A 25,514-nucleotide genomic window follows, 5' to 3' on the forward strand; every position below is an offset into this window, starting at 1 on the left:
TCCAGTGCAGAGGCCAGTGAGGGGAATTGAGTCCCAGTGCAGAGGCCAGTGAGGGCAATCGAGTCCCAGTACGGAGGCCAGTGAGGGGAATTGTGTCCGAGTGCGGAGGCCAGTGAGGGGAATCGAGTCCCAGTGCAGAGGTCAGTGAGGGGAATCGAGTCCCAGTGCAGAGGCCAGTGAGGGAATCGAATCCCAGTGCAGAGGCCAGTGAGGGGAATTGTGTCCGAGTGCGGAGGCCAGTGAGGGGAATCGAGTCCCAGTGCAGAGGTCAGTGAGGGGAATCGAGTCCCAGTGCAGAGGCCAGTGAGGGAATCGAATCCCAGTGCAGAGGCCAGTGAGGGGAATTGTGTCCGAGTGCGGAGGCCAGTGAGGGGAATCAAGTCCCAGTGCGGAGGCGAGTGAAGGGAATCGGGTCCCAGTGCGGAGGCCAGTGAGCGGAATCGAGTCCCAGTGCGGAGGCCAGTGAGGGGAATTGAGTCCCAGTGCGGAGGCTAGTGAGGGGAATCGAGTCCCAGTGCGGAGGCCAGTGAGCGGAATCGAGTCCAAGTGCGGAGGTCAGTGTGGGGAATCGAGTCCCAGTGCGGAGGTCAGTGAGGGGAATAGAGTCCCAGTGCAGAGGCCAGTGAGGGGAATCAAGTTCCAGTGCAGAGGCCAGTGAGGGGAATCGAGTCCAAGTGCGGAGGTCAGTGAGGGGAATCGAGTCCCAGTGCAGAGGCCAGTGAGGGGAATCAAGTTCCAGTGCAGAGGCCAGTGAGGGGAATCGAGTTCCAGTGCAGAAGCCAGTGAGGGGAATCGAGTCCCAGTGCGGAGGTCAGTGAGGGGAATCGAGTCCCAGTGCAGAGGCCAGTGAGGGGAATCGAGTCCCACTGCGGAGGTCAATGTGGGGAATCAAGTCCAAGTGTGGAGGCCAGTGAGCGGAATTGAGTCCCAGTGCAGAAGCCAGTGAGGGGAATCGAGTCCAAGTGCGGAGGTCAGTGAGGGGAATCGAGTCCCAGTGCAGAGGCCAGTGAGGGGAATCGAGTCCCAGTGCAGAGGCCAGTGAGGAGAACCAAGTTCCAGAGCAGAGGCCAGTGAGGGGAATCGAGTTCCAGTGCAGAAGCCAGTGAGGGGAATCGAGTTACAGTGCAGAAGCCAGTGAGGGGAATCGAGTCCCAGTGCGGAGGTCAGTGAGGGGAATCGAGTCCCAGTGTGAAGGCCATTGAGGAGAATCGAGTCCCAGTGCAGAGGCCAGTGAGGGGAATTGGGTCCCAGTGCGGAGGCCAGTGAGGGGAAACAAGTCCTGGTGCAGAGGCCAGTGAGGGGAATCGAGTCCCAGTGCGGAGACCAGTGAGGGGAATTGAGTCCCAGTGCGGAGGCCATTGAGGGGAATCGAGTCCCAGTGCAGAGGTCAGTGAGTGGAATTGAGTCCCAGTGCGGAGGCCAGTGAGCGGAATCGAGTCCAAGTGCAGAGGTCAGTGTGGGGAATCAAGTCCCAGTGCGGAGGCCAGTGTGGGGAATCAAGTCCCAGTGTGGAGGCCAGTGAGGGGAATCGAGTCCCAGTGTGAAGGCCATTGAGGGGAATTGAGTCCCAGTGCAGAGGCCAGTGAGGGGAATCAAGTCCCAGTGCGGAGGCCAGTGAGGGGAATCGAGTCCCAGTGCAGAAGCCAGTGAGGGGAATCGAGTCCCAGTGCAGAGGCCAGTGAGGGGAATCGAATCCTGGTGTGAAGGCCATTGAGGGGAATTGTGTCCTGGTGCAGAGGCCAGTGAGGGGAATCAAGTTCCAGTGTGGACGTCAGTGTGGGGAATCAAGTCCCAGTGTGGAGGCCAGTGAGGGGAATCGAGTCCCAGTGTGAAGGCCATTGAGGGGAATTGAGTCCCAGTGCAGAGGCCAGTGAGGGGAATCAAGTTCCAGTGCAGAGGCCAGTGAGGGGAATCAAGTCCCAGTGCGGAGGCGAGTGAAGGGAATCGGGTCCCAGTGCGGAGGCCATTGAGGGGAATTGAGTCCCAGTGCAGAGGCCAGTGAGGGGAATTGAGTCCCAGTGCAGAGGCCAGTGAGGGCAATCGAGTCCCAGTGCGGAGGCCAGTGAGGGGAATCGAGTCCCAGTGCGGAGGCCAGTGAAGGGAATCGGGTCCCAGTGCGGAGGCCAGTGAGGGGAATCGAGTCCCAGTGCAGAAGCCAGTGAGGGGAATCGAGTCCCAGTGGGGAGGCCAGTGAGGGGATTCGAGACCCAGTGCAGAGGCCAGTGAGGGGAATCGAGTCCCAGTGCAGAAGCCAGTGAGGGGAATCGAGTCCCAGTGGGGAGGCCAGTGAGGGGAATCGAGTACCAGTGCAGAGGCCAGTGAGGGGAATCGAGTCCCAGTGCAGAGGCCAGTGAGGGGAATCGAGTCCCAGTGCGGAGGCCAGTGAGGGGAATCGAGTCCCAGTGCGGAGGTCAGTGTTGGGAATCGAGTCCCAGTGCGGAGGCCAGTGAGGGGAATTGAGTCCCACTGCGGAGGTCAGTTAGGGGAATCGAGTCCCAGTGTGAAGGCCATTGAGGGGAATCGAGTCCCAGTGCAGAGGCCAGTGAGGAGAATCGAGTCCCAGTGCAGAGGCCAGTGAGGGGAATTGGGTCCCAGTGCGGAGGCCAGTGAGGGGAAACAAGTCCTGGTGCAGAGGCCAGTGAGGGGAATCGAGTCCCAGTGCAGAGGCCATTGAGGGGAATCGAGTCCCAGTGCAGAGGTCAGTGAGGGGAATCGAGTCCCAGTGCAGAGGTCAGTGAGGGGAATTGAGTCCCAGTGCGGAGGCCAGTGAGCGGAATCGAGTCCAAGTGCAGAGGTCAGTGTGGGGAATCAAGTCCCAGTGCGGAGGCCAGTGAGGGGAATCGAGTCCCAGTGCAGAAGCCAGTGAGGGGAATCAAGTTCCAGTGCAGAGGCCAGTGAGGGGAATCGAATCCTGGTGCAGAGGCCAGTGAGGGGAATCAAGTTCCAGTGTGGACGTCAGTGTGGGGAATCAAGTCCCAGTGTGGAGGCCAGTGAGGGGAATCGAGTCCCAGTGTGAAGGCCATTGAGGGGAATTGAGTCCCAGTGCAGAGGCCAGTGAGGGGAATTGAGTCCCAGTGCAGAGGCCAGTGAGGGCAATCGAGTCCCAGTACGGAGGCCAGTGAGGGGAATTGTGTCCGAGTGCGGAGGCCAGTGAGGGGAATCGAGTCCCAGTGCAGAGGTCAGTGAGGGGAATCGAGTCCCAGTGCAGAGGCCAGTGAGGGAATCGAGTCCCAGTGCAGAGGCCAGTGAGGGGAATCGAGTCCCAGTGCAGAGGCCAGTGAGGGGAATCGAGTCCCAGTGCAGAGGCCAGTGAGGGGAATCGAGTCCTGGTGCAGAGGCCAGTGAGGGGAATCAAGTTCCAGTGTGGACGTCAGTGTGGGGAATCAAGTCCCAGTGTGGAGGCCAGTGAGGGGAATCGAGTCCCAGTGTGAAGGCCATTGAGGGGAATTGAGTCCCAGTGCAGAGGCCAGTGAGGGGAATCAAGTTCCATTGCAGAGGCCAGTGAGGGGAATCAAGTCCCAGTGCGGAGGCGAGTGAAGGGAATCGGGTCCCAGTGCGGAGGCCAGTGAGCGGAATCGAGTCCCAGTGCGGAGGCCAGTGAGGGGAATTGAGTCCCAGTGCGGAGGCTAGTGAGGGGAATCGAGTCCCAGTGCGGAGGCCAGTGAGCGGAATCGAGTCCAAGTGCGGAGGTCAGTGTGGGGAATCGAGTCCCAGTGCGGAGGTCAGTGAGGGGAATCGAGTCCCAGTGCAGAGGCCAGTGAGGGGAATCGAGTCCCAGTGCGGAGGCCAGTGAGGGGAATCGAGTCCAAGTGCGGAGGCCAGTGAGGGGAATCGAGTCCCAGTGCGGAGGTCAGTGAGGGGAATCGAGTCCCAGTGCGGCGGTCAGTGAGGAGAATCGAGTCCCAGTGCGGAGGCCAGTGAGGGGAATCGAGTCACAGTGCAGAGGTCAGTGAGGGGAATCGAGTCCCAGTGCGGAGGCCAGTGAGCGGAATCGAGTCCCAGTGCGGAGGTCAGTTTGGGGAATCGAGTCCCAGTGCGGTGGCCAGTGAGGGGAATCGAGTCCCAGTGCAGAGCCAGTGAGGGGAATTGAGTCCCAGTGCGGAGGCCAGTGAGGGGAATCGAGTCCCAGTGCAGAGGCCAGTGAGGGGAATCGAGTCCCAGTACGGAGGCCAGTGAGGGGAATTGTGTCCGAGTGCGGAGGCCAGTGAGGGGAATCGAGTCCCAGTGCAGAGGTCAGTGAGGGGAATCGAGTCCCAGTGCAGAGGCCAGTGAGGGAATCGAGTCCCAGTGCAGAGGCCAGTGAGGGGAATCGAGTCCCAGTGCAGAGGCCAGTGAGGGGAATCGAGTCCCTGTGCAGAGGCCAGTGAGGGGAATCGAGTCCCAGTGCGGAGGCCAGTGAGTGGAATCGAGTCCCAGTGCGGAGGCCAGTGAAGGGAATCGGGTCCCAGTGCGGAGGCCAGTGAGGGGAATCGATTCCCAGTGCAGAAGCCAGTGAGGGGAATCGAATCCCAGTGGGGAGGCCAGTGAGGGGAATCGAGTACCAGTGCAGAGGCCAGTGAGGGGAATCGAGTCCCAGTGCAGAAGCCAGTGAGGGGAATCGAGTCCCAGTGGGGAGGCCAGTGAGGGGAATCGAGTCCCTGTGCAGAGGCCAGTGAGGGGAATCGAGTCCCAGTGCAGAGGCCAGTGAGGGGAATCGAGTCCAAGTGCGGAGGCCAGTGAGGGGAATCGAGTCCCAGTTCGGAGGCCAGTGAAGGGAATCGGGTCCCAGTGCGGAGGCCAGTGAGGGGAATCGAGTCCCAGTGCAGAAGCCAGTGAGGGGAATCGAGTCCCAGTGGGGAGGCCAGTGAGGGGAATCGAGTCCCAGTGCGGAGGCCAGTGAGGGGAATCGAGTCCCATTGCGGAGGCCAGTGAAGGGAATCGGGTCCCAGTGCGGAGGCCAGTGAGGGGAATTGAGTCCCAGTGCAGAAGCCAGTGAGGGCAATCGAGTCCCAGTGGGGAGGCCAGTGAGGGGAATCGAGTACCAGTGCAGAGGCCAGTGAGGGGAATCGAGTCCCAGTGGGGAGGCCAGTGAGGGGAATCGAGTACCAGTGCAGAGGCCAGTGAGGGGAATCGAGTACCAGTGCAGAGGCCAGGGAGGGGAAACGAGTCCCAGTGCAGAGGCCAGTGAGGGGAATCGAGTCCCCGTGCGGAGGCCAGTGAGGGGAATCGAGTCCCAGTGCGGAGGTCAGTGTGGGGAATCGAGTCCCAGTGCGGAGGCCAGTGAGGAGAACCAAGTTCCAGAGCAGAGGCCAGTGAGGGGAATCGAGTCCCTGTGCAGAGGCCAGTGAGGGGAATCGAGTCCCAGTGCAGAGGCCAGTGAGGGGAATCGAGTCCCAGTGCGGAGGCCAGTGAGGGGAATCGAGTCCCAGTTCGGAGGCCAGTGAAGGGAATCGGGTCCCAGTGCGGAGGCCAGTGAGGGGAATCGAGTCCCAGTGCAGAAGCCAGTGAGGGGAATCGAGTACCAGTGCAGAGGCCAGTGAGGGGAATCGAGTCCCAGTGCAGAAGCCAGTGAAGGGAATCGGGTCCCAGTGCGGAGGCCAGTGAGGGGAATCGAGTCCCAGTGCAGAAGCCAGTGAGGGGAATCGAGTCCCAGTGGGGAGGCCAGTGAGGGGAATCGAGTACCAGTGCAGAGGCCAGTGAGGGGAATCGAGTACCAGTGCAGAGGCCAGGGAGGGGAATCGAGTCCCAGTGCAGAGGCCAGTGAGGGGAATCGAGTCCCAGTGCGGAGGCCAGTGAGGGGAATCGAGTCCCAGTGCGGAGGCCAGTGAGGAGAACCAAGTTCCAGAGCAGAGGCCAGTGAGGGGAATCGAGTTCCAGTGCAGAAGCCAGTGAGGGGAATCGAGTTACAGTGCAGAAGCCAGTGAGGGGAATCGAGTCCCAGTGCGGAGGTCAGTGAGGGGAATCGAGTCCCAGTGTGAAGGCCATTGAGGAGAATCGAGTCCCAGTGCAGAGGCCAGTGAGGGGAATTGGGTCCCAGTGCGGAGGCCAGTGAGGGGAAACAAGTCCTGGTGCAGAGGCCAGTGAGGGGAATCGAGTCCCAGTGCGGAGACCAGTGAGGGGAATTGAGTCCCAGTGCGGAGGCCATTGAGGGGAATCGAGTCCCAGTGCAGAGGTCAGTGAGGGGAATTGAGTCCCAGTGCGGAGGCCAGTGAGCGGAATCGAGTCCAAGTGCAGAGGTCAGTGTGGGGAATCAAGTCCCAGTGCGGAGGCCAGTGAGGGGAATCGAGTCCCAGTGCAGAAGCCAGTGAGGGGAATCAAGTTCCAGTGCAGAGGCCAGTGAGGGGAATCGAATCCTGGTGCAGAGGCCAGTGAGGGGAATCAAGTTCCAGTGTGGACGTCAGTGTGGGGAATCAAGTCCCAGTGTGGAGGCCAGTGAGGGGAATCGAGTCCCAGTGTGAAGGCCATTGAGGGGAATCGAGTCCCAGTGTGAAGGCCATTGAGGGGAATTGAGTCCCAGTGCAGAGGCCAGTGAGGGGAATTGAGTCCCAGTGCAGAGGCCAGTGAGGGCAATCGAGTCCCAGTACGGAGGCCAGTGAGGGGAATTGTGTCCGAGTGCGGAGGCCAGTGAGGGGAATCGAGTCCCAGTGCAGAGGTCAGTGAGGGGAATCGAGTCCCAGTGCAGAGGCCAGTGAGGGAATCGAGTCCCAGTGCAGAGGCCAGTGAGGGGAATCGAGTCCCAGTGCAGAGGCCAGTGAGGGGAATCGAGTCCCAGTGCAGAGGCCAGTGAGGGGAATCGAGTCCTGGTGCAGGGGCCAGTGAGGGGAATCAAGATCCAGTGTGGACGTCAGTGTGGGGAATCAAGTCCCAGTGTGGAGGCCAGTGAGGGGAATCGAGTCCCAGTGTGAAGGCCATTGAGGGGAATTGAGTCCCAGTGCAGAGGCCAGTGAGGGGAATCAAGTTCCAGTGCAGAGGCCAGTGAGGGGAATCAAGTCCCAGTGCGGAGGCGAGTGAAGGGAATCGGGTCCCAGTGCGGAGGCCATTGAGGGGAATTGAGTCCCAGTGCAGAGGCCAGTGAGGGGAATTGAGTCCCAGTGCAGAGGCCAGTGAGGGCAATCGAGTCCCAGTGCGGAGGCCAGTGAGGGGAATCGAGTCCCAGTGCGGAGGCCAGTGAAGGGAATCGGGTCCCAGTGCGGAGGCCAGTGAGGGGAATCGAGTCCCAGTGCAGAAGCCAGTGAGGGGAATCGAGTCCCAGTGGGGAGGCCAGTGAGGGGATTCGAGACCCAGTGCAGAGGCCAGTGAGGGGAATCGAGTCCCAGTGCAGAAGCCAGTGAGGGGAATCGAGTCCCAGTGGGGAGGCCAGTGAGGGGAATCGAGTCCCAGTGCAGAGGCCAGTGAGGGGAATCGAGTCCCAGTGCAGAGGCCAGTGAGGGGAATCGAGTCCCAGTGCGGAGGCCAGTGAGGGGAATCGAGTCCCAGTGCGGAGGTCAGTGTTGGGAATCGAGTCCCAGTGCGGAGGCCAGTGAGGGGAATTGAGTCCCACTGCGGAGGTCAGTTAGGGGAATCGAGTCCCAGTGTGAAGGCCATTGAGGGGAATCGAGTCCCAGTGCAGAGGCCAGTGAGGGGAATCGAGTCCCAGTGTGAAGGCCATTGAGGAGAATCGAGTCCCAGTGCAGAGGCCAGTGAGGGGAATTGGGTCCCAGTGCGGAGGCCAGTGAGGGGAAACAAGTCCTGGTGCAGAGGCCAGTGAGGGGAATCGAGTCCCAGTGCAGAGGCCTTTGAGGGGAATCGAGTCCCAGTGCAGAGGTCAGTGAGGGGAATTGAGTCCCAGTGCGGAGGCCAGTGAGCGGAATCGAGTCCAAGTGCAGAGGTCAGTGTGGGGAATCAAGTCCCAGTGCGGAGGCCAGTGAGGGGAATCGAGTCCCAGTGCAGAAGCCAGTGAGGGGAATCAAGTTCCAGTGCAGAGGCCAGTGAGGGGAATCGAATCCTGGTGCAGAGGCCAGTGAGGGGAATCGAGTCCCAGTGCGGAGGCCAGTGAGGGGAATCGAGTCCAAGTGCGGAGGCCAGTGAGGGGAATCGAGTCCCAGTGCGGAGGTCAGTGAGGGGAATCGAGTCCCAGTGCGGAGGCCAGTGAGGGGAATTGTGTCCGAGTGCGGAGGCCAGTGAGGGGAATCGAGTCCCAGTGCAGAGGTCAGTGAGGGGAATCGAGTCCCAGTGCAGAGGCCAGTGAGGGAATCGAGTCCCAGTGCAGAGGCCAGTGAGGGGAATCGAGTCCCAGTGCAGAGGCCAGTGAGGGGAATCGAGTCCCTGTGCAGAGGCCAGTGAGGGGAATCGAGTCCCAGTGCGGAGGCCAGTGAGGGGAATCGAGTCCCAGTGCGGAGGCCAGTGAAGGGAATCGGGTCCCAGTGCGGAGGCCAGTGAGGGGAATCGAGTCCCAGTGCAGAAGCCAGTGAGGGGAATCGAGTCCCAGTGGGGAGGCCAGTGAGGGGAATCGAGTACCAGTGCAGAGGCCAGTGAGGGGAATCGAGTCCCAGTGCAGATGCCAGTGAGGGGAATCGAGTCCCAGTGGGGAGGCCAGTGAGGGGAATCGAGTCCCTGTGCAGAGGCCAGTGAGGGGAATCGAGTCCCAGTGCAGAGGCCAGTGAGGGGAATCGAGTCCCAGTGCGGAGGCCAGTGAGTGGAATCGAGTCCCAGTTCGGAGGCCAGTGAAGGGAATCTGGTCCCAGTGCGGAGTCCAGTGAGGGGAATCGAGTCCCAGTGCAGAAGCCAGTGAGGGGAATCGAGTCCCAGTGGGGAGGCCAGTGAGGGGAATCGAGTACCAGTGCAGAGGCCAGTGAGGGGAATCGAGTCCCAGTGCAGAAGCCAGTGAGGGGAATCGAGTCCCAGTGGGGAGGCCAGTGAGGGGAATCGAGTCCCAGTGCGGAGGTCAGTGTTGGGAATCGAGTCCCAGTGCGGAGGCCAGTGAGGGGAATCGAGTCCCAGTGCAGAGGCCAGTGAGGGGAATCGAGTCCCAGTACGGAGGCCAGTGAGGGGAATTGTGTCCGAGTGCGGAGGCCAGTGAGGGGAATCGAGTCCCAGTGCAGAGGTCAGTGAGGGGAATCGAGTCCCAGTGCAGAGGCCAGTGAGGGAATCGAGTCCCAGTGCAGAGGCCAGTGAGGGGAATCGAGTCCCAGTGCAGAGGCCAGTGAGGGGAATCGAGTCCCTGTGCAGAGGCCAGTGAGGGGAATCGAGTCCCAGTGCGGAGGCCAGTGAGTGGAATCGAGTCCCAGTGCGGAGGCCAGTGAAGGGAATCGGGTCCCAGTGCGGAGGCCAGTGAGGGGAATCGATTCCCAGTGCAGAAGCCAGTGAGGGGAATCGAGTCCCAGTGGGGAGGCCAGTGAGGGGAATCGAGTACCAGTGCAGAGGCCAGTGAGGGGAATCGAGTCCCAGTGCAGAAGCCAGTGAGGGGAATCGAGTCCCAGTGGGGAGGCCAGTGAGGGGAATCGAGTCCCTGTGCAGAGGCCAGTGAGGGGAATCGAGTCCCAGTGCAGAGGCCAGTGAGGGGAATCGAGTCCAAGTGCGGAGGCCAGTGAGGGGAATCGAGTCCCAGTTCGGAGGCCAGTGAAGGGAATCGGGTCCCAGTGCGGAGGCCAGTGAGGGGAATCGAGTCCCAGTGCAGAAGCCAGTGAGGGGAATCGAGTCCCAGTGGGGAGGCCAGTGAGGGGAATCGAGTCCCAGTGCGGAGGCCAGTGAGGGGAATCGAGTCCCATTGCGGAGGCCAGTGAAGGGAATCGGGTCCCAGTGCGGAGGCCAGTGAGGGGAATTGAGTCCCAGTGCAGAAGCCAGTGAGGGCAATCGAGTCCCAGTGGGGAGGCCAGTGAGGGGAATCGAGTACCAGTGCAGAGGCCAGTGAGGGGAATCGAGTCCCAGTGGGGAGGCCAGTGAGGGGAATCGAGTACCAGTGCAGAGGCCAGTGAGGGGAATCGAGTACCAGTGCAGAGGCCAGGGAGGGGAAACGAGTCCCAGTGCAGAGGCCAGTGAGGGGAATCGAGTCCCCGTGCGGAGGCCAGTGAGGGGAATCGAGTCCCAGTGCGGAGGTCAGTGTGGGGAATCGAGTCCCAGTGCGGAGGCCAGTGAGGAGAACCATGTTCCAGAGCAGAGGCCAGTGAGGGGAATCGAGTCCCTGTGCAGAGGCCAGTGAGGGGAATCGAGTCCCAGTGCAGAGGCCAGTGAGGGGAATCGAGTCCCAGTGCGGAGGCCAGTGAGGGGAATCGAGTCCCAGTTCGGAGGCCAGTGAAGGGAATCGGGTCCCAGTGCGGAGGCCAGTGAGGGGAATCGAGTCCCAGTGCAGAAGCCAGTGAGGGGAATCGAGTACCAGTGCAGAGGCCAGTGAGGGGAATCGAGTCCCAGTGCAGAAGCCAGTGAAGGGAATCGGGTCCCAGTGCGGAGGCCAGTGAGGGGAATCGAGTCCCAGTGCAGAAGCCAGTGAGGGGAATCGAGTCCCAGTGGGGAGGCCAGTGAGGGGAATCGAGTACCAGTGCAGAGGCCAGTGAGGGGAATCGAGTACCAGTGCAGAGGCCAGGGAGGGGAATCGAGTCCCAGTGCAGAGGCCAGTGAGGGGAATCGAGTCCCAGTGCGGAGGCCAGTGAGGGGAATCGAGTCCCAGTGCGGAGGCCAGTGAGGAGAACCAAGTTCCAGAGCAGAGGCCAGTGAGGGGAATCGAGTTCCAGTGCAGAAGCCAGTGAGGGGAATCGAGTTACAGTGCAGAAGCCAGTGAGGGGAATCGAGTCCCAGTGCGGAGGTCAGTGAGGGGAATCGAGTCCCAGTGTGAAGGCCATTGAGGAGAATCGAGTCCCAGTGCAGAGGCCAGTGAGGGGAATTGGGTCCCAGTGCGGAGGCCAGTGAGGGGAAACAAGTCCTGGTGCAGAGGCCAGTGAGGGGAATCGAGTCCCAGTGCGGAGACCAGTGAGGGGAATTGAGTCCCAGTGCGGAGGCCATTGAGGGGAATCGAGTCCCAGTGCAGAGGTCAGTGAGGGGAATTGAGTCCCAGTGCGGAGGCCAGTGAGCGGAATCGAGTCCAAGTGCAGAGGTCAGTGTGGGGAATCAAGTCCCAGTGCGGAGGCCAGTGAGGGGAATCGAGTCCCAGTGCAGAAGCCAGTGAGGGGAATCAAGTTCCAGTGCAGAGGCCAGTGAGGGGAATCGAATCCTGGTGCAGAGGCCAGTGAGGGGAATCAAGTTCCAGTGTGGACGTCAGTGTGGGGAATCAAGTCCCAGTGTGGAGGCCAGTGAGGGGAATCGAGTCCCAGTGTGAAGGCCATTGAGGGGAATCGAGTCCCAGTGTGAAGGCCATTGAGGGGAATTGAGTCCCAGTGCAGAGGCCAGTGAGGGGAATTGAGTCCCAGTGCAGAGGCCAGTGAGGGCAATCGAGTCCCAGTACGGAGGCCAGTGAGGGGAATTGTGTCCGAGTGCGGAGGCCAGTGAGGGGAATCGAGTCCCAGTGCAGAGGTCAGTGAGGGGAATCGAGTCCCAGTGCAGAGGCCAGTGAGGGAATCGAGTCCCAGTGCAGAGGCCAGTGAGGGGAATCGAGTCCCAGTGCAGAGGCCAGTGAGGGGAATCGAGTCCCAGTGCAGAGGCCAGTGAGGGGAATCGAGTCCTGGTGCAGGGGCCAGTGAGGGGAATCAAGATCCAGTGTGGACGTCAGTGTGGGGAATCAAGTCCCAGTGTGGAGGCCAGTGAGGGGAATCGAGTCCCAGTGTGAAGGCCATTGAGGGGAATTGAGTCCCAGTGCAGAGGCCAGTGAGGGGAATCAAGTTCCAGTGCAGAGGCCAGTGAGGGGAATCAAGTCCCAGTGCGGAGGCGAGTGAAGGGAATCGGGTCCCAGTGCGGAGGCCATTGAGGGGAATTGAGTCCCAGTGCAGAGGCCAGTGAGGGGAATTGAGTCCCAGTGCAGAGGCCAGTGAGGGCAATCGAGTCCCAGTGCGGAGGCCAGTGAGGGGAATCGAGTCCCAGTGCGGAGGCCAGTGAAGGGAATCGGGTCCCAGTGCGGAGGCCAGTGAGGGGAATCGAGTCCCAGTGCAGAAGCCAGTGAGGGGAATCGAGTCCCAGTGGGGAGGCCAGTGAGGGGATTCGAGACCCAGTGCAGAGGCCAGTGAGGGGAATCGAGTCCCAGTGCAGAAGCCAGTGAGGGGAATCGAGTCCCAGTGGGGAGGCCAGTGAGGGGAATCGAGTCCCAGTGCAGAGGCCAGTGAGGGGAATCGAGTCCCAGTGCAGAGGCCAGTGAGGGGAATCGAGTCCCAGTGCGGAGGCCAGTGAGGGGAATCGAGTCCCAGTGCGGAGGTCAGTGTTGGGAATCGAGTCCCAGTGCGGAGGCCAGTGAGGGGAATTGAGTCCCACTGCGGAGGTCAGTTAGGGGAATCGAGTCCCAGTGTGAAGGCCATTGAGGGGAATCGAGTCCCAGTGCAGAGGCCAGTGAGGGGAATCGAGTCCCAGTGTGAAGGCCATTGAGGAGAATCGAGTCCCAGTGCAGAGGCCAGTGAGGGGAATTGGGTCCCAGTGCGGAGGCCAGTGAGGGGAAACAAGTCCTGGTGCAGAGGCCAGTGAGGGGAATCGAGTCCCAGTGCAGAGGCCTTTGAGGGGAATCGAGTCCCAGTGCAGAGGTCAGTGAGGGGAATTGAGTCCCAGTGCGGAGGCCAGTGAGCGGAATCGAGTCCAAGTGCAGAGGTCAGTGTGGGGAATCAAGTCCCAGTGCGGAGGCCAGTGAGGGGAATCGAGTCCCAGTGCAGAAGCCAGTGAGGGGAATCAAGTTCCAGTGCAGAGGCCAGTGAGGGGAATCGAATCCTGGTGCAGAGGCCAGTGAGGGGAATCGAGTCCCAGTGCGGAGGCCAGTGAGGGGAATCGAGTCCAAGTGCGGAGGCCAGTGAGGGGAATCGAGTCCCAGTGCGGAGGTCAGTGAGGGGAATCGAGTCCCAGTGCGGAGGCCAGTGAGGGGAATTGTGTCCGAGTGCGGAGGCCAGTGAGGGGAATCGAGTCCCAGTGCAGAGGTCAGTGAGGGGAATCGAGTCCCAGTGCAGAGGCCAGTGAGGGAATCGAGTCCCAGTGCAGAGGCCAGTGAGGGGAATCGAGTCCCAGTGCAGAGGCCAGTGAGGGGAATCGAGTCCCTGTGCAGAGGCCAGTGAGGGGAATCGAGTCCCAGTACGGAGGCCAGTGAGGGGAATCGAGTCCCAGTGCGGAGGCCAGTGAAGGGAATCGGGTCCCAGTGCGGAGGCCAGTGAGGGGAATCGAGTCCCAGTGCAGAAGCCAGTGAGGGGAATCGAGTCCCAGTGGGGAGGCCAGTGAGGGGAATCGAGTACCAGTGCAGAGGCCAGTGAGGGGAATCGAGTCCCAGTGCAGATGCCAGTGAGGGGAATCGAGTCCCAGTGGGGAGGCCAGTGAGGGGAATCGAGTCCCTGTGCAGAGGCCAGTGAGGGGAATCGAGTCCCAGTGCAGAGGCCAGTGAGGGGAATCGAGTCCCAGTGCGGAGGCCAGTGAGGGGAATCGAGTCCCAGTTCGGAGGCCAGTGAAGGGAATCGGGTCCCAGTGCGGAGGCCAGTGAGGGGAATCGAGTCCCAGTGCAGAAGCCAGTGAGGGGAATCGAGTCCCAGTGGGGAGGCCAGTGAGGGGAATCGAGTACCAGTGCAGAGGCCAGTGAGGGGAATCGAGTCCCAGTGCAGAAGCCAGTGAGGGGAATCGAGTCCCAGTGGGGAGGCCAGTGAGGGGAATCGAGTCCCTGTGCAGAGGCCAGTGAGGGGAATCGAGTCCCAGTGCAGAGGCCAGTGAGGGGAATCGAGTCCCAGTGCGGAGGCCAGTGAGGGGAATCGAGTCCCAGTTCGGAGGCCAGTGAAGGGAATCGGGTCCCAGTGCGGAGGCCAGTGAGGGGAATCGAGTCCCAGTGCAGAAGCCAGTGAGGGGAATCGAGTCCCAGTGGGGAGGCCAGTGAGGGGAATCGAGTCCCAGTGCAGAGGCCAGTGAGGGGAATCGAGTCCCAGTACGGAGGCCAGTGAGGGGAATTGTGTCCGAGTGCGGAGGCCAGTGAGGGGAATCGAGTCCCAGTGCAGAGGTCAGTGAGGGGAATCGAGTCCCAGTGCAGAGGCCAGTGAGGGAATCGAGTCCCAGTGCAGAGGCCAGTGAGGGGAATCGAGTCCCAGTGCAGAGGTCAGTGAGGGGAATCGAGTCCCTGTGCAGAGGCCAGTGAGGGGAATCGAGTCCCAGTGCAGAGGCCAGTGAGGGGAATCGAGTCCCAGTGTGGAGGCCAGTGAGGGGAATCGAGTCCCATTGCGGAGGCCAGTGAAGGGAATCGGGTCCCAGTGCGGAGGCCAGTGAGGGGAATTGAGTCCCAGTGCAGAAGCCAGTGAGGGCAATCGAGTCCCAGTGGGGAGGCCAGTGAGGGGAATCGAGTACCAGTGCAGAGGCCAGTGAGGGGAATCGAGTCCCAGTGGGGAGGCCAGTGAGGGGAATCGAGTACCAGTGCAGAGGCCAGTGAGGGGAATCGAGTACCAGTGCAGAGGCCAGGGAGGGGAAACGAGTCCCAGTGCAGAGGCCAGTGAGGGGAATCGAGTCCCAGTGCGGAGGCCAGTGAGGGGAATCGAGTCCCAGTGCGGAGGTCAGTGTGGGGAATCGAGTCCCAGTGCGGAGGTCAGTGAGGGGAATCGAGTCCCAGTGCAGAGGCCAGTGAGGGGAATCAAGTTCCAGTGCAGAGGCCAGTGAGGGGAATCGAGTTCCAGTGCAGAAGCCAGTGAGGGGAATCGAGTCCCAGTGCGGAGGTCAGTGAGGGGAATCGAGTCCAAGTGCGGAGGTCAGTGAGGGGAATCGAGTCCCAGTGCAGAGGCCAGTGAGGGGAATCAAGTTCCAGTGCAGAGGCCAGTGAGGGGAATCGAGTTCCAGTGCAGAAGCCAGTGAGGGGAATCGAGTCCCAGTGCGGAGGTCAGTGAGGGGAATCGAGTCCCAGTGCAGAGGCCAGTGAGGGGAATCGAGTCCCACTGCGGAGGTCAATGTGGGGAATCAAGTCCAAGTGTGGAGGCCAGTGAGCGGAATTGAGTCCCAGTGCAGAAGCCAGTGAGGGGAATCGAGTCCAAGTGCGGAGGTCAGTGAGGGGAATCGAGTCCAAGTGCGGAGGTCAGTGAGGGGAATCGAGTCCCAGTGCAGAGGCCAGTGAGGGGAATCAAGTTCCAGTGCAGAGGCCAGTGAGGGGAATCGAGTTCCAGTGCAGAAGCCAGTGAGGGGAATCGAGTCCCAGTGCGGAGGTCAGTGAGGGGAATCGAGTCCCAGTGCAGAGGCCAGTGAGGGGAATCGAGTCCCACTGCGGAGGTCAATGTGGGGAATCAAGTCCAAGTGTGGAGGCCAGTGAGCGGAATTGAGTCCCAGTGCAGAAGCCAGTGAGGGGAATCGAGTCCAAGTGCGGAGGTCAGTGAGGGGAATCGAGTCCCAGTGCAGAGGCCAGTGAGGGGTATCGAGTCCCAGTGCAGAGGCCAGTGAGGAGAACCAAGTTCCAGAGCAGAGGCCAGTGAGGGGAATCGAGTTCCAGTGCAGAAGCCAGTGAGGGGAATCGAGTTACAGTGCAGAAGCCAGTGAGGGGAATCGAGTCCCAGTGCGGAGGTCAGTGAGGGGAATCGAGTCCCAGTGTGAAGGCCATTGAGGAGAATCGAGTCCCAGTGCAGAGGCCAGTTAGGGGAATTGGGTCCCAGTGCGGAGGCCAGTGAGGGGAAACAAGTCCTGGTGCAGAGGCCAGTGAGGGGAATCGAGTCCCAGTGCGGAGGCCATTGAGGGGAATCGAGTCCCAGTGCGGAGGTCAGTGTTGGGAATCGAGTCCCAGTGCGGAGGCCAGTGAGGGGAATTGAGTCCCACTGCGGAGGTCAGTTAGGGGAATCGAGTCCCAGTGTGAAGGCCATTGAGGGGAATCGAGTCCCAGTGCAGAGGCCAGTGAGGGGAATCGAGTCCCAGTGTGAAGGCCATTGAGGAGAATCGAGTCCCAGTGCAGAGGCCAGTGAGGGGAATTGGGTCCCAGTGCGGAGGCCAGTGAGGGGAAACAAGTCCTGGTGCAGAGGCCAGTGAGGGGAATCGAGTCCCAGTGCAGAGGCCATTGAGGGGAATCGAGTCCCAGTGCAGAGGTCAGTGAGGGGAATCGAGTCCCAGTGCAGAGGTCAGTGAGGGGAATTGAGTCCCAGTGCGGAGGCCAGTGAGCGGAATCGAGTCCCAGTGCAGAAGCCAGTGAGGGGAATCAAGTTCCAGTGCAGAGGCCAGTGAGGGGAATCGAATCCTGGTGCAGAGGCCAGTGAGGGGAATCAAGTTCCAGTGTGGACGTCAGTGTGGGGAATCAAGTCCCAGTGTGGAGGCCAGTGAGGGGAATCGAGTCCCAGTGTGAAGGCCATTGAGGGGAATTGAGTCCCAGTGCAGAGGCCAGTGAGGGGAATTGAGTCCCAGTGCAGAGGCCAGTGAGGGCAATCGAGTCCCAGTACGGAGGCCAGTGAGGGGAATTGTGTCCGAGTGCGGAGGCCAGTGAGGGGAATCGAGTCCCAGTGCAGAGGTCAGTGAGGGGAATCGAGTCCCAGTGCAGAGGCCAGTGAGGGAATCGAATCCCAGTGCAGAGGCCAGTGAGGGGAATCGAGTCCCAGTGCAGAGGCCAGTGAGGGGAATCGAGTCCCAGTGCAGAGGCCAGTGAGGGGAATCGAGTCCTGGTGCAGAGGCCAGTGAGGGGAATCAAGTTCCAGTGTGGACGTCAGTGTGGGGAATCAAGTCCCAGTGTGGAGGCCAGTGAGGGGAATCGAGTCCCAGTGTGAAGGCCATTGAGGGGAATTGAGTCCCAGTGCAGAGGCCAGTGAGGGGAATCAAGTTCCATTGCAGAGGCCAGTGAGGGGAATCAAGTCCCAGTGCGGAGGCGAGTGAAGGGAATCGGGTCCCAGTGCGGAGGCCAGTGAGCGGAATCGAGTCCCAGTGCGGAGGCCAGTGAGGGGAATTGAGTCCCAGTGCGGAGGCTAGTGAGGGGAATCGAGTCCCAGTGCGGAGGCCAGTGAGCGGAATCGAGTCCAAGTGCGGAGGTCAGTGTGGGGAATCGAGTCCCAGTGCGGAGGTCAGTGAGGGGAATCGAGTCCCAGTGCAGAGGCCAGTGAGGGGAATCAAGTTCCAGTGCAGAGGCCAGTGAGGGGAATCGAGTCCAAGTGCGGAGGTCAGTGAGGGGAATCGAGTCCCAGTGCAGAGGCCAGTGAGGGGAATCAAGTTCCAGTGCAGAGGCCAGTGAGGGGAATCGAGTTCCAGTGCAGAAGCCAGTGAGGGGAATCGAGTCCCAGTGCGGAGGTCAGTGAGGGGAATCGAGTCCCAGTGCAGAGGCCAGTGAGGGGAATCGAGTCCCACTGCGGAGGTCAATGTGGGGAATCAAGTCCAAGTGTGGAGGCCAGTGAGCGGAATTGAGTCCCAGTGCAGAAGCCAGTGAGGGGAATCGAGTCCAAGTGCGGAGGTCAGTGAGGGGAATCGAGTCCCAGTGCAGAGGCCAGTGAGGGGAATCGAGTCCCAGTGCAGAGGCCAGTGAGGAGAACCAAGTTCCAGAGCAGAGGCCAGTGAGGGGAATCGAGTTCCAGTGCAGAAGCCAGTGAGGGGAATCGAGTTACAGTGCAGAAGCCAGTGAGGGGAATCGAGTCCCAGTGCGGAGGTCAGTGAGGGGAATCGAGTCCCAGTGTGAAGGCCATTGAGGAGAATCGAGTCCCAGTGCAGAGGCCAGTGAGGGGAATTGGGTCCCAGTGCGGAGGCCAGTGAGGGGAAACAAGTCCTGGTGCAGAGGCCAGTGAGGGGAATCGAGTCCCAGTGCGGAGACCAGTGAGGGGAATTGAGTCCCAGTGCGGAGGCCATTGAGGGGAATCGAGTCCCAGTGCAGAGGTCAGTGAGTGGAATTGAGTCCCAGTGCGGAGGCCAGTGAGCGGAATCGAGTCCAAGTGCAGAGGTCAGTGTGGGGAATCAAGTCCCAGTGCGGAGGCCAGTGAGGGGAATCGAGTCCCAGTGCAGAAGCCAGTGAGGGGAATCAAGTTCCAGTGCAGAGGCCAGTGAGGGGAATCGAATCCTGGTGCAGAGGCCAGTGAGGGGAATCAAGTTCCAGTGTGGACGTCAGTGTGGGGAATCAAGTCCCAGTGTGGAGGCCAGTGAGGGGAATCGAGTCCCAGTGTGAAGGCCATTGAGGGGAATTGAGTCCCAGTGCAGAGGCCAGTGAGGGGAATTGAGTCCCAGTGCAGAGGCCAGTGAGGGCAATCGAGTCCCAGTGCAGAGGTCAGTGAGGGGAATCGAGTCCCAGTGCAGAGGCCAGTGAGGGAATCGAGTCCCAGTGCAGAGGCCAGTGAGGGGAATCGAGTCCCAGTGCAGAGGCCAGTGAGGGGAATCGAGTCCCAGTGCAGAGGCCAGTGAGGGCAATCGAGTCCCAGTGCAGAGGCCAGTGAGGGGAATCGAGTCCCAGTGCAGAGGCCAGTGAGGGAATCGAGTCCCAGTGCAGAGGTCAGTGAGGGGAATCGAGTCCCAGTGCAGAGGCCAGTGAGGGAATCGAGTCCCAGTGCAGAGGCCAGTGAGGGGAATCGAGTCCCAGTGCAGTGGCCAGTGAGGGGAATCGAGTCCCAGTGCAGAGGCCAGTGAGGGGAATCGAGTCCTGGTGCAGGGGCCAGTGAGGGGAATCAAGATCCAGTGTGGAGGCCAGTGAGGGGAATCGAGTCCCAGTGTGAAGGCCATTGAGGGGAATTGAGTCCCAGTGCAGAGGCCAGTGAGGGGAATCAAGTTCCAGTGCAGAGGCCAGTGAGGGGAATCAAGTCCCAGTGCGGAGGCGAGTGAAGGGAATCGGGTCCCAGTGCGGAGGCCATTGAGGGGAATTGAGTCCCAGTGCAGAGGCCAGTGAGGGGAATTGAGTCCCAGTGCAGAGGCCAGTGAGGGCAATCGAGTCCCAGTGCGGAGGCCAGTGAGGGGAATCGAGTCCCAGTGCGGAGGCCAGTGAAGGGAATCGGGTCCCAGTGCGGAGGCCAGTGAGGGGAATCGAGTCCCAGTGCAGAAGCCAGTGAGGGGAATCGAGTCCCAGTGGGGAGGCCAGTGAGGGGATTCGAGACCCAGTGCAGAGGCCAGTGAGGGGAATCGAGTCCCAGTGCAGAAGCCAGTGAGGGGAATCGAGTCCCAGTGGGGAGGCCAGTGAGGGGAATCGAGTACCAGTGCAGAGGCCAGTGAGGGGAATCGAGTCCCAGTGCAGAGGCCAGTGAGGGGAATCGAGTCCCAGTGCGGAGGCCAGTGAGGGGAATCGAGTCCCAGTGCGGAGGTCAGTGTTGGGAATCGAGTCCCAGTGCGGAGGCCAGTGAGGGGAATTGAGTCCCACTGCGGAGGTCAGTTAGGGGAATCGAGTCCCAGTGTGAAGGCCATTGAGGGGAATCGAGTCCCAGTGCAGAGGCCAGTGAGGAGAATCGAGTCCCAGTGCAGAGGCCAGTGAGGGGAATTGGGTCCCAGTGCGGAGGCCAGTGAGGGGAAACAAGTCCTGGTGCAGAGGCCAGTGAGGGGAATCGAGTCCCAGTGCAGAGGCCATTGAGGGGAATCGAGTCCCAGTGCAGAGGTCAGTGAGGGGAATCGAGTCCCAGTGCAGAGGTCAGTGAGGGGAATTGAGTCCCAGTGCGGAGGCCAGTGAGCGGAATCGAGTCCAAGTGCAGAGGTCAGTGTGGGGAATCAAGTCCCAGTGCGGAGGCCAGTGAGGGGAATCGAGTCCCAGTGCAGAAGCCAGTGAGGGGAATCAAGTTCCAGTGCAGAGGCCAGTGAGGGGAATCGAATCCTGGTGCAGAGGCCAGTGAGGGGAATCAAGTTCCAGTGTGGACGTCAGTGTGGGGAATCAAGTCCCAGTGTGGAGGCCAGTGAGGGGAATCGAGTCCCAGTGTGAAGGCCATTGAGGGGAATTGAGTCCCAGTGCAGAGGCCAGTGAGGGGAATTGAGTCCCAGTGCAGAGGCCAGTGAGGGCAATCGAGTCCCAGTACGGAGGCCAGTGAGGGGAATTGTGTCCGAGTGCGGAGGCCAGTGAGGGGAATCGAGTCCCAGTGCAGAGGTCAGTGAGGGGAATCGAGTCCCAGTGCAGAGGCCAGTGAGGGAATCGAGTCCCAGTGCAGAGGCCAGTGAGGGGAATCGAGTCCCAGTGCAGAGGCCAGTGAGGGGAATCGAGTCCCAGTGCAGAGGCCAGTGAGGGGAATCGAGTCCTGGTGCAGAGGCCAGTGAGGGGAATCAAGTTCCAGTGTGGACGTCAGTGTGGGGAATCAAGTCCCAGTGTGGAGGCCAGTGAGGGGAATCGAGTCCCAGTGTGAAGGCCATTGAGGGGAATTGAGTCCCAGTGCAGAGGCCAGTGAGGGGAATCAAGTTCCATTGCAGAGGCCAGTGAGGGGAATCAAGTCCCAGTGCGGAGGCGAGTGAAGGGAATCGGGTCCCAGTGCGGAGGCCAGTGAGCGGAATCGAGTCCCAGTGCGGAGGCCAGTGAGGGGAATTGAGTCCCAGTGCGGAGGCTAGTGAGGGGAATCGAGTCCCAGTGCGGAGGCCAGTGAGCGGAATCGAGTCCAAGTGCGGAGGTCAGTGTGGGGAATCGAGTCCCAGTGCGGAGGTCAGTGAGGGGAATCGAGTCCCAGTGCAGAGGCCAGTGAGGGGAATCGAGTCCCAGTGCGGAGGCCAGTGAGGGGAATCGAGTCCAAGTGCGGAGGCCAGTGAGGGGAATCGAGTCCCAGTGCGGAGGTCAGTGAGGGGAATCGAGTCCCAGTGCGGAGGTCAGTGAGGAGAATCGAGTCCCAGTGCGGAGGCCAGTGAGGGGAATCGAGTCACAGTGCAGAGGTCAGTGAGGGGAATCGAGTCCCAGTGCGGAGGCCAGTGAGCGGAATCGAGTCCCAGTGCGGAGGTCAGTTTGGGGAATCGAGTCCCAGTGCGGTGGCCAGTGAGGGGAATCGAGTCCCAGTGCAGAGCCAGTGAGGGGAATTGAGTCCCAGTGCGGAGGCCAGTGAGGGGAATCGAGTCCCAGTGCAGAGGCCAGTGAGGGGAATCGAGTCCCAGTACGGAGGCCAGTGAGGGGAATTGTGTCCGAGTGCGGAGGCCAGTGAGGGGAATCGAGTCCCAGTGCAGAGGTCAGTGAGGGGAATCGAGTCCCAGTGCAGAGGCCAGTGAGGGAATCGAGTCCCAGTGCAGAGGCCAGTGAGGGGAATCGAGTCCCAGTGCAGAGGCCAGTGAGGGGAATCGAGTCCCTGTGCAGAGGCCAGTGAGGGGAATCGAGTCCCAGTGCGGAGGCCAGTGAGGGGAATCGAGTCCCAGTGTGAAGGCCATTGAGGGGAATTGAGTCCCAGTGCAGAGGTCAGTGAGGGGAATCGAGTCCCAGTGCAGAGGCCAGTGAGGGAATCGAGTCCCAGTGCAGAGGCCAGTGAGGGGAATCGAGTCCCAGTGCAGAGGCCAGTGAGGGGAATCGAGTCCCTGTGCAGAGGCCAGTGAGGGGAATCGAGTCCCAGTGCGGAGGCCAGTGAAGGGAATCGGGTCCCAGTGCGGAGGCCAGTGAGGGGAATCGATTCCCAGTGCAGAAGCCAGTGAGGGGAATCGAGTCCCAGTGGGGAGGCCAGTGAGGGGAATCGAGTACCAGTGCAGAGGCCAGTGAGGGGAATCGAGTCCCAGTGCAGAAGCCAGTGAGGGGAATCGAGTCCCAGTGGGGAGGCCAGTGAGGGGAATCGAGTCCCTGTGCAGAGGCCAGTGAGGGGAATCGAGTCCCAGTGCAGAGGCCAGTGAGGGGAATCGAGTCCCAGTGCGGAGGCCAGTGAGGGGAATCGAGTCCCAGTTCGGAGGCCAGTGAAGGGAATCGGGTCCCAGTGCGGAGGCCAGTGAGGGGAATCGAGTCCCAGTGCAGAAGCCAGTGAGGGGAATCGAGTCCCAGTGGGGAGGCCAGTGAGGGGAATCGAGTCCCAGTGCAGAGGCCAGTGAGGGGAATCGAGTCCCAGTACGGAGGCCAGTGAGGGGAATTGTGTCCGAGTGCGGAGGCCAGTGAGGGGAATCGAGTCCCAGTGCAGAGGTCAGTGAGGGGAATCGAGTCCCAGTGCAGAGGCCAGTGAGGGAATCGAGTCCCAGTGCAGAGGCCAGTGAGGGGAATCGAGTCCCAGTGCAGAGGTCAGTGAGGGGAATCGAGTCCCTGTGCAGAGGCCAGTGAGGGGAATCGAGTCCCAGTGCAGAGGCCAGTGAGGGGAATCGAGTCCCAGTGCGGAGGCCAGTGAGGGGAATCGAGTCCCATTGCGGAGGCCAGTGAAGGGAATCGGGTCCCAGTGCGGAGGCCAGTGAGGGGAATTGAGTCCCAGTGCAGAAGCCAGTGAGGGCAATCGAGTCCCAGTGGGGAGGCCAGTGAGGGGAATCGAGTACCAGTGCAGAGGCCAGTGAGGGGAATCGAGTCCCAGTGGGGAGGCCAGTGAGGGGAATCGAGTACCAGTGCAGAGGCCAGTGAGGGGAATCGAGTACCAGTGCAGAGGCCAGGGAGGGGAAACGAGTCCCAGTGCAGAGGCCAGTGAGGGGAATCGAGTCCCCGTGCGGAGGCCAGTGAGGGGAATCGAGTCCCAGTGCGGAGGTCAGTGTGGGGAATCGAGTCCCAGTGCGGAGGCCAGTGAGGAGAACCAAGTTCCAGAGGAGAGGCCAGTGAGGGGAATCGAGTCCCTGTGCAGAGGCCAGTGAGGGGAATCGAGTCCCAGTGCAGAGGCCAGTGAGGGGAATCGAGTCCCAGTGCGGAGGCCAGTGAGGGGAATCGAGTCCCAGTTCGGAGGCCAGTGAAGGGAATCGGGTCCCAGTGCGGAGGCCAGTGAGGGGAATCGAGTCCCAGTGCAGAAGCCAGTGAGGGGAATCGAGTACCAGTGCAGAGGCCAGTGAGGGGAATCGAGTCCCAGTGCAGAAGCCAGTGAAGGGAATCGGGTCCCAGTGCGGAGGCCAGTGAGGGGAATCGAGTCCCAGTGCAGAAGCCAGTGAGGGGAATCGAGTCCCAGTGGGGAGGCCAGTGAGGGGAATCGAGTACCAGTGCAGAGGCCAGTGAGGGGAATCGAGTACCAGTGCAGAGGCCAGGGAGGGGAATCGAGTCCCAGTGCAGAGGCCAGTGAGGGGAATCGAGTCCCAGTGCGGAGGCCAGTGAGGGGAATCGAGTCCCAGTGCGGAGGCCAGTGAGGAGACCCAAGTTCCAGAGCAGAGGCCAGTGAGGGGAATCGAGTTCCAGTGCAGAAGCCAGTGAGGGGAATCGAGTTACAGTGCAGAAGCCAGTGAGGGGAATCGAGTCCCAGTGCGGAGGTCAGTGAGGGGAATCGAGTCCCAGTGTGAAGGCCATTGAGGAGAATCGAGTCCCAGTGCAGAGGCCAGTGAGGGGAATTGGGTCCCAGTGCGGAGGCCAGTGAGGGGAAACAAGTCCTGGTGCAGAGGCCAGTGAGGGGAATCGAGTCCCAGTGCGGAGACCAGTGAGGGGAATTGAGTCCCAGTGCGGAGGCCATTGAGGGGAATCGAGTCCCAGTGCAGAGGTCAGTGAGGGGAATTGAGTCCCAGTGCGGAGGCCAGTGAGCGGAATCGAGTCCAAGTGCAGAGGTCAGTGTGGGGAATCAAGTCCCAGTGCGGAGGCCAGTGAGGGGAATCGAGTCCCAGTGCAGAAGCCAGTGAGGGGAATCAAGTTCCAGTGCAGAGGCCAGTGAGGGGAATCGAATCCTGGTGCAGAGGCCAGTGAGGGGAATCAAGTTCCAGTGTGGACGTCAGTGTGGGGAATCAAGTCCCAGTGTGGAGGCCAGTGAGGGGAATCGAGTCCCAGTGTGAAGGCCATTGAGGGGAATCGAGTCCCAGTGTGAAGGCCATTGAGGGGAATTGAGTCCCAGTGCAGAGGCCAGTGAGGGGAATTGAGTCCCAGTGCAGAGGCCAGTGAGGGCAATCGAGTCCCAGTACGGAGGCCAGTGAGGGGAATTGTGTCCGAGTGCGGAGGCCAGTGAGGGGAATCGAGTCCCAGTGCAGAGGTCAGTGAGGGGAATCGAGTCCCAGTGCAGAGGCCAGTGAGGGAATCGAGTCCCAGTGCAGAGGCCAGTGAGGGGAATCGAGTCCCAGTGCAGAGGCCAGTGAGGGGAATCGAGTCCCAGTGCAGAGGCCAGTGAGGGGAATCGAGTCCTGGTGCAGGGGCCAGTGAGGGGAATCAAGATCCAGTGTGGACGTCAGTGTGGGGAATCAAGTCCCAGTGTGGAGGCCAGTGAGGGGAATCGAGTCCCAGTGTGAAGGCCATTGAGGGGAATTGAGTCCCAGTGCAGAGGCCAGTGAGGGGAATCAAGTTCCAGTGCAGAGGCCAGTGAGGGGAATCAAGTCCCAGTGCGGAGGCGAGTGAAGGGAATCGGGTCCCAGTGCGGAGGCCATTGAGGGGAATTGAGTCCCAGTGCAGAGGCCAGTGAGGGGAATTGAGTCCCAGTGCAGAGGCCAGTGAGGGCAATCGAGTCCCAGTGCGGAGGCCAGTGAGGGGAATCGAGTCCCAGTGCGGAGGCCAGTGAAGGGAATCGGGTCCCAGTGCGGAGGCCAGTGAGGGGAATCGAGTCCCAGTGCAGAAGCCAGTGAGGGGAATCGAGTCCCAGTGGGGAGGCCAGTGAGGGGATTCGAGACCCAGTGCAGAGGCCAGTGAGGGGAATCGAGTCCCAGTGCAGAAGCCAGTGAGGGGAATCGAGTCCCAGTGGGGAGGCCAGTGAGGGGAATCGAGTACCAGTGCAGAGGCCAGTGAGGGGAATCGAGTCCCAGTGCAGAGGCCAGTGAGGGGAATCGAGTCCCAGTGCGGAGGCCAGTGAGGGGAATCGAGTCCCAGTGCGGAGGTCAGTGTTGGGAATCGAGTCCCAGTGCGGAGGCCAGTGAGGGGAATTGAGTCCCACTGCGGAGGTCAGTTAGGGGAATCGAGTCCCAGTGTGAAGGCCATTGAGGGGAATCGAGTCCCAGTGCAGAGGCCAGTGAGGGGAATCGAGTCCCAGTGTGAAGGCCATTGAGGAGAATCGAGTCCCAGTGCAGAGGCCAGTGAGGGGAATTGGGTCCCAGTGCGGAGGCCAGTGAGGGGAAACAAGTCCTGGTGCAGAGGCCAGTGAGGGGAATCGAGTCCCAGTGCAGAGGCCTTTGAGGGGAATCGAGTCCCAGTGCAGAGGTCAGTGAGGGGAATTGAGTCCCAGTGCGGAGGCCAGTGAGCGGAATCGAGTCCAAGTGCAGAGGTCAGTGTGGGGAATCAAGTCCCAGTGCGGAGGCCAGTGAGGGGAATCGAGTCCCAGTGCAGAAGCCAGTGAGGGGAATCAAGTTCCAGTGCAGAGGCCAGTGAGGGGAATCGAATCCTGGTGCAGAGGCCAGTGAGGGGAATCAAGTTCCAGTGTGGACGTCAGTGTGGGGAATCAAGTCCCAGTGTGGAGGCCAGTGAGGGGAATCGAGTCCCAGTGTGAAGGCCATTGAGGGGAATTGAGTCCCAGTGCAGAGGCCAGTGAGGGGAATTGAGTCCCAGTGCAGAGGCCAGTGAGGGCAATCGAGTCCCAGTACGGAGGCCAGTGAGGGGAATTGTG

This window comes from Chiloscyllium punctatum, chromosome 29 (genome assembly GCF_047496795.1).
Source record: "Chiloscyllium punctatum isolate Juve2018m chromosome 29, sChiPun1.3, whole genome shotgun sequence".
Classification (NCBI taxonomy): Eukaryota; Metazoa; Chordata; class Chondrichthyes; order Orectolobiformes; family Hemiscylliidae; genus Chiloscyllium; species Chiloscyllium punctatum.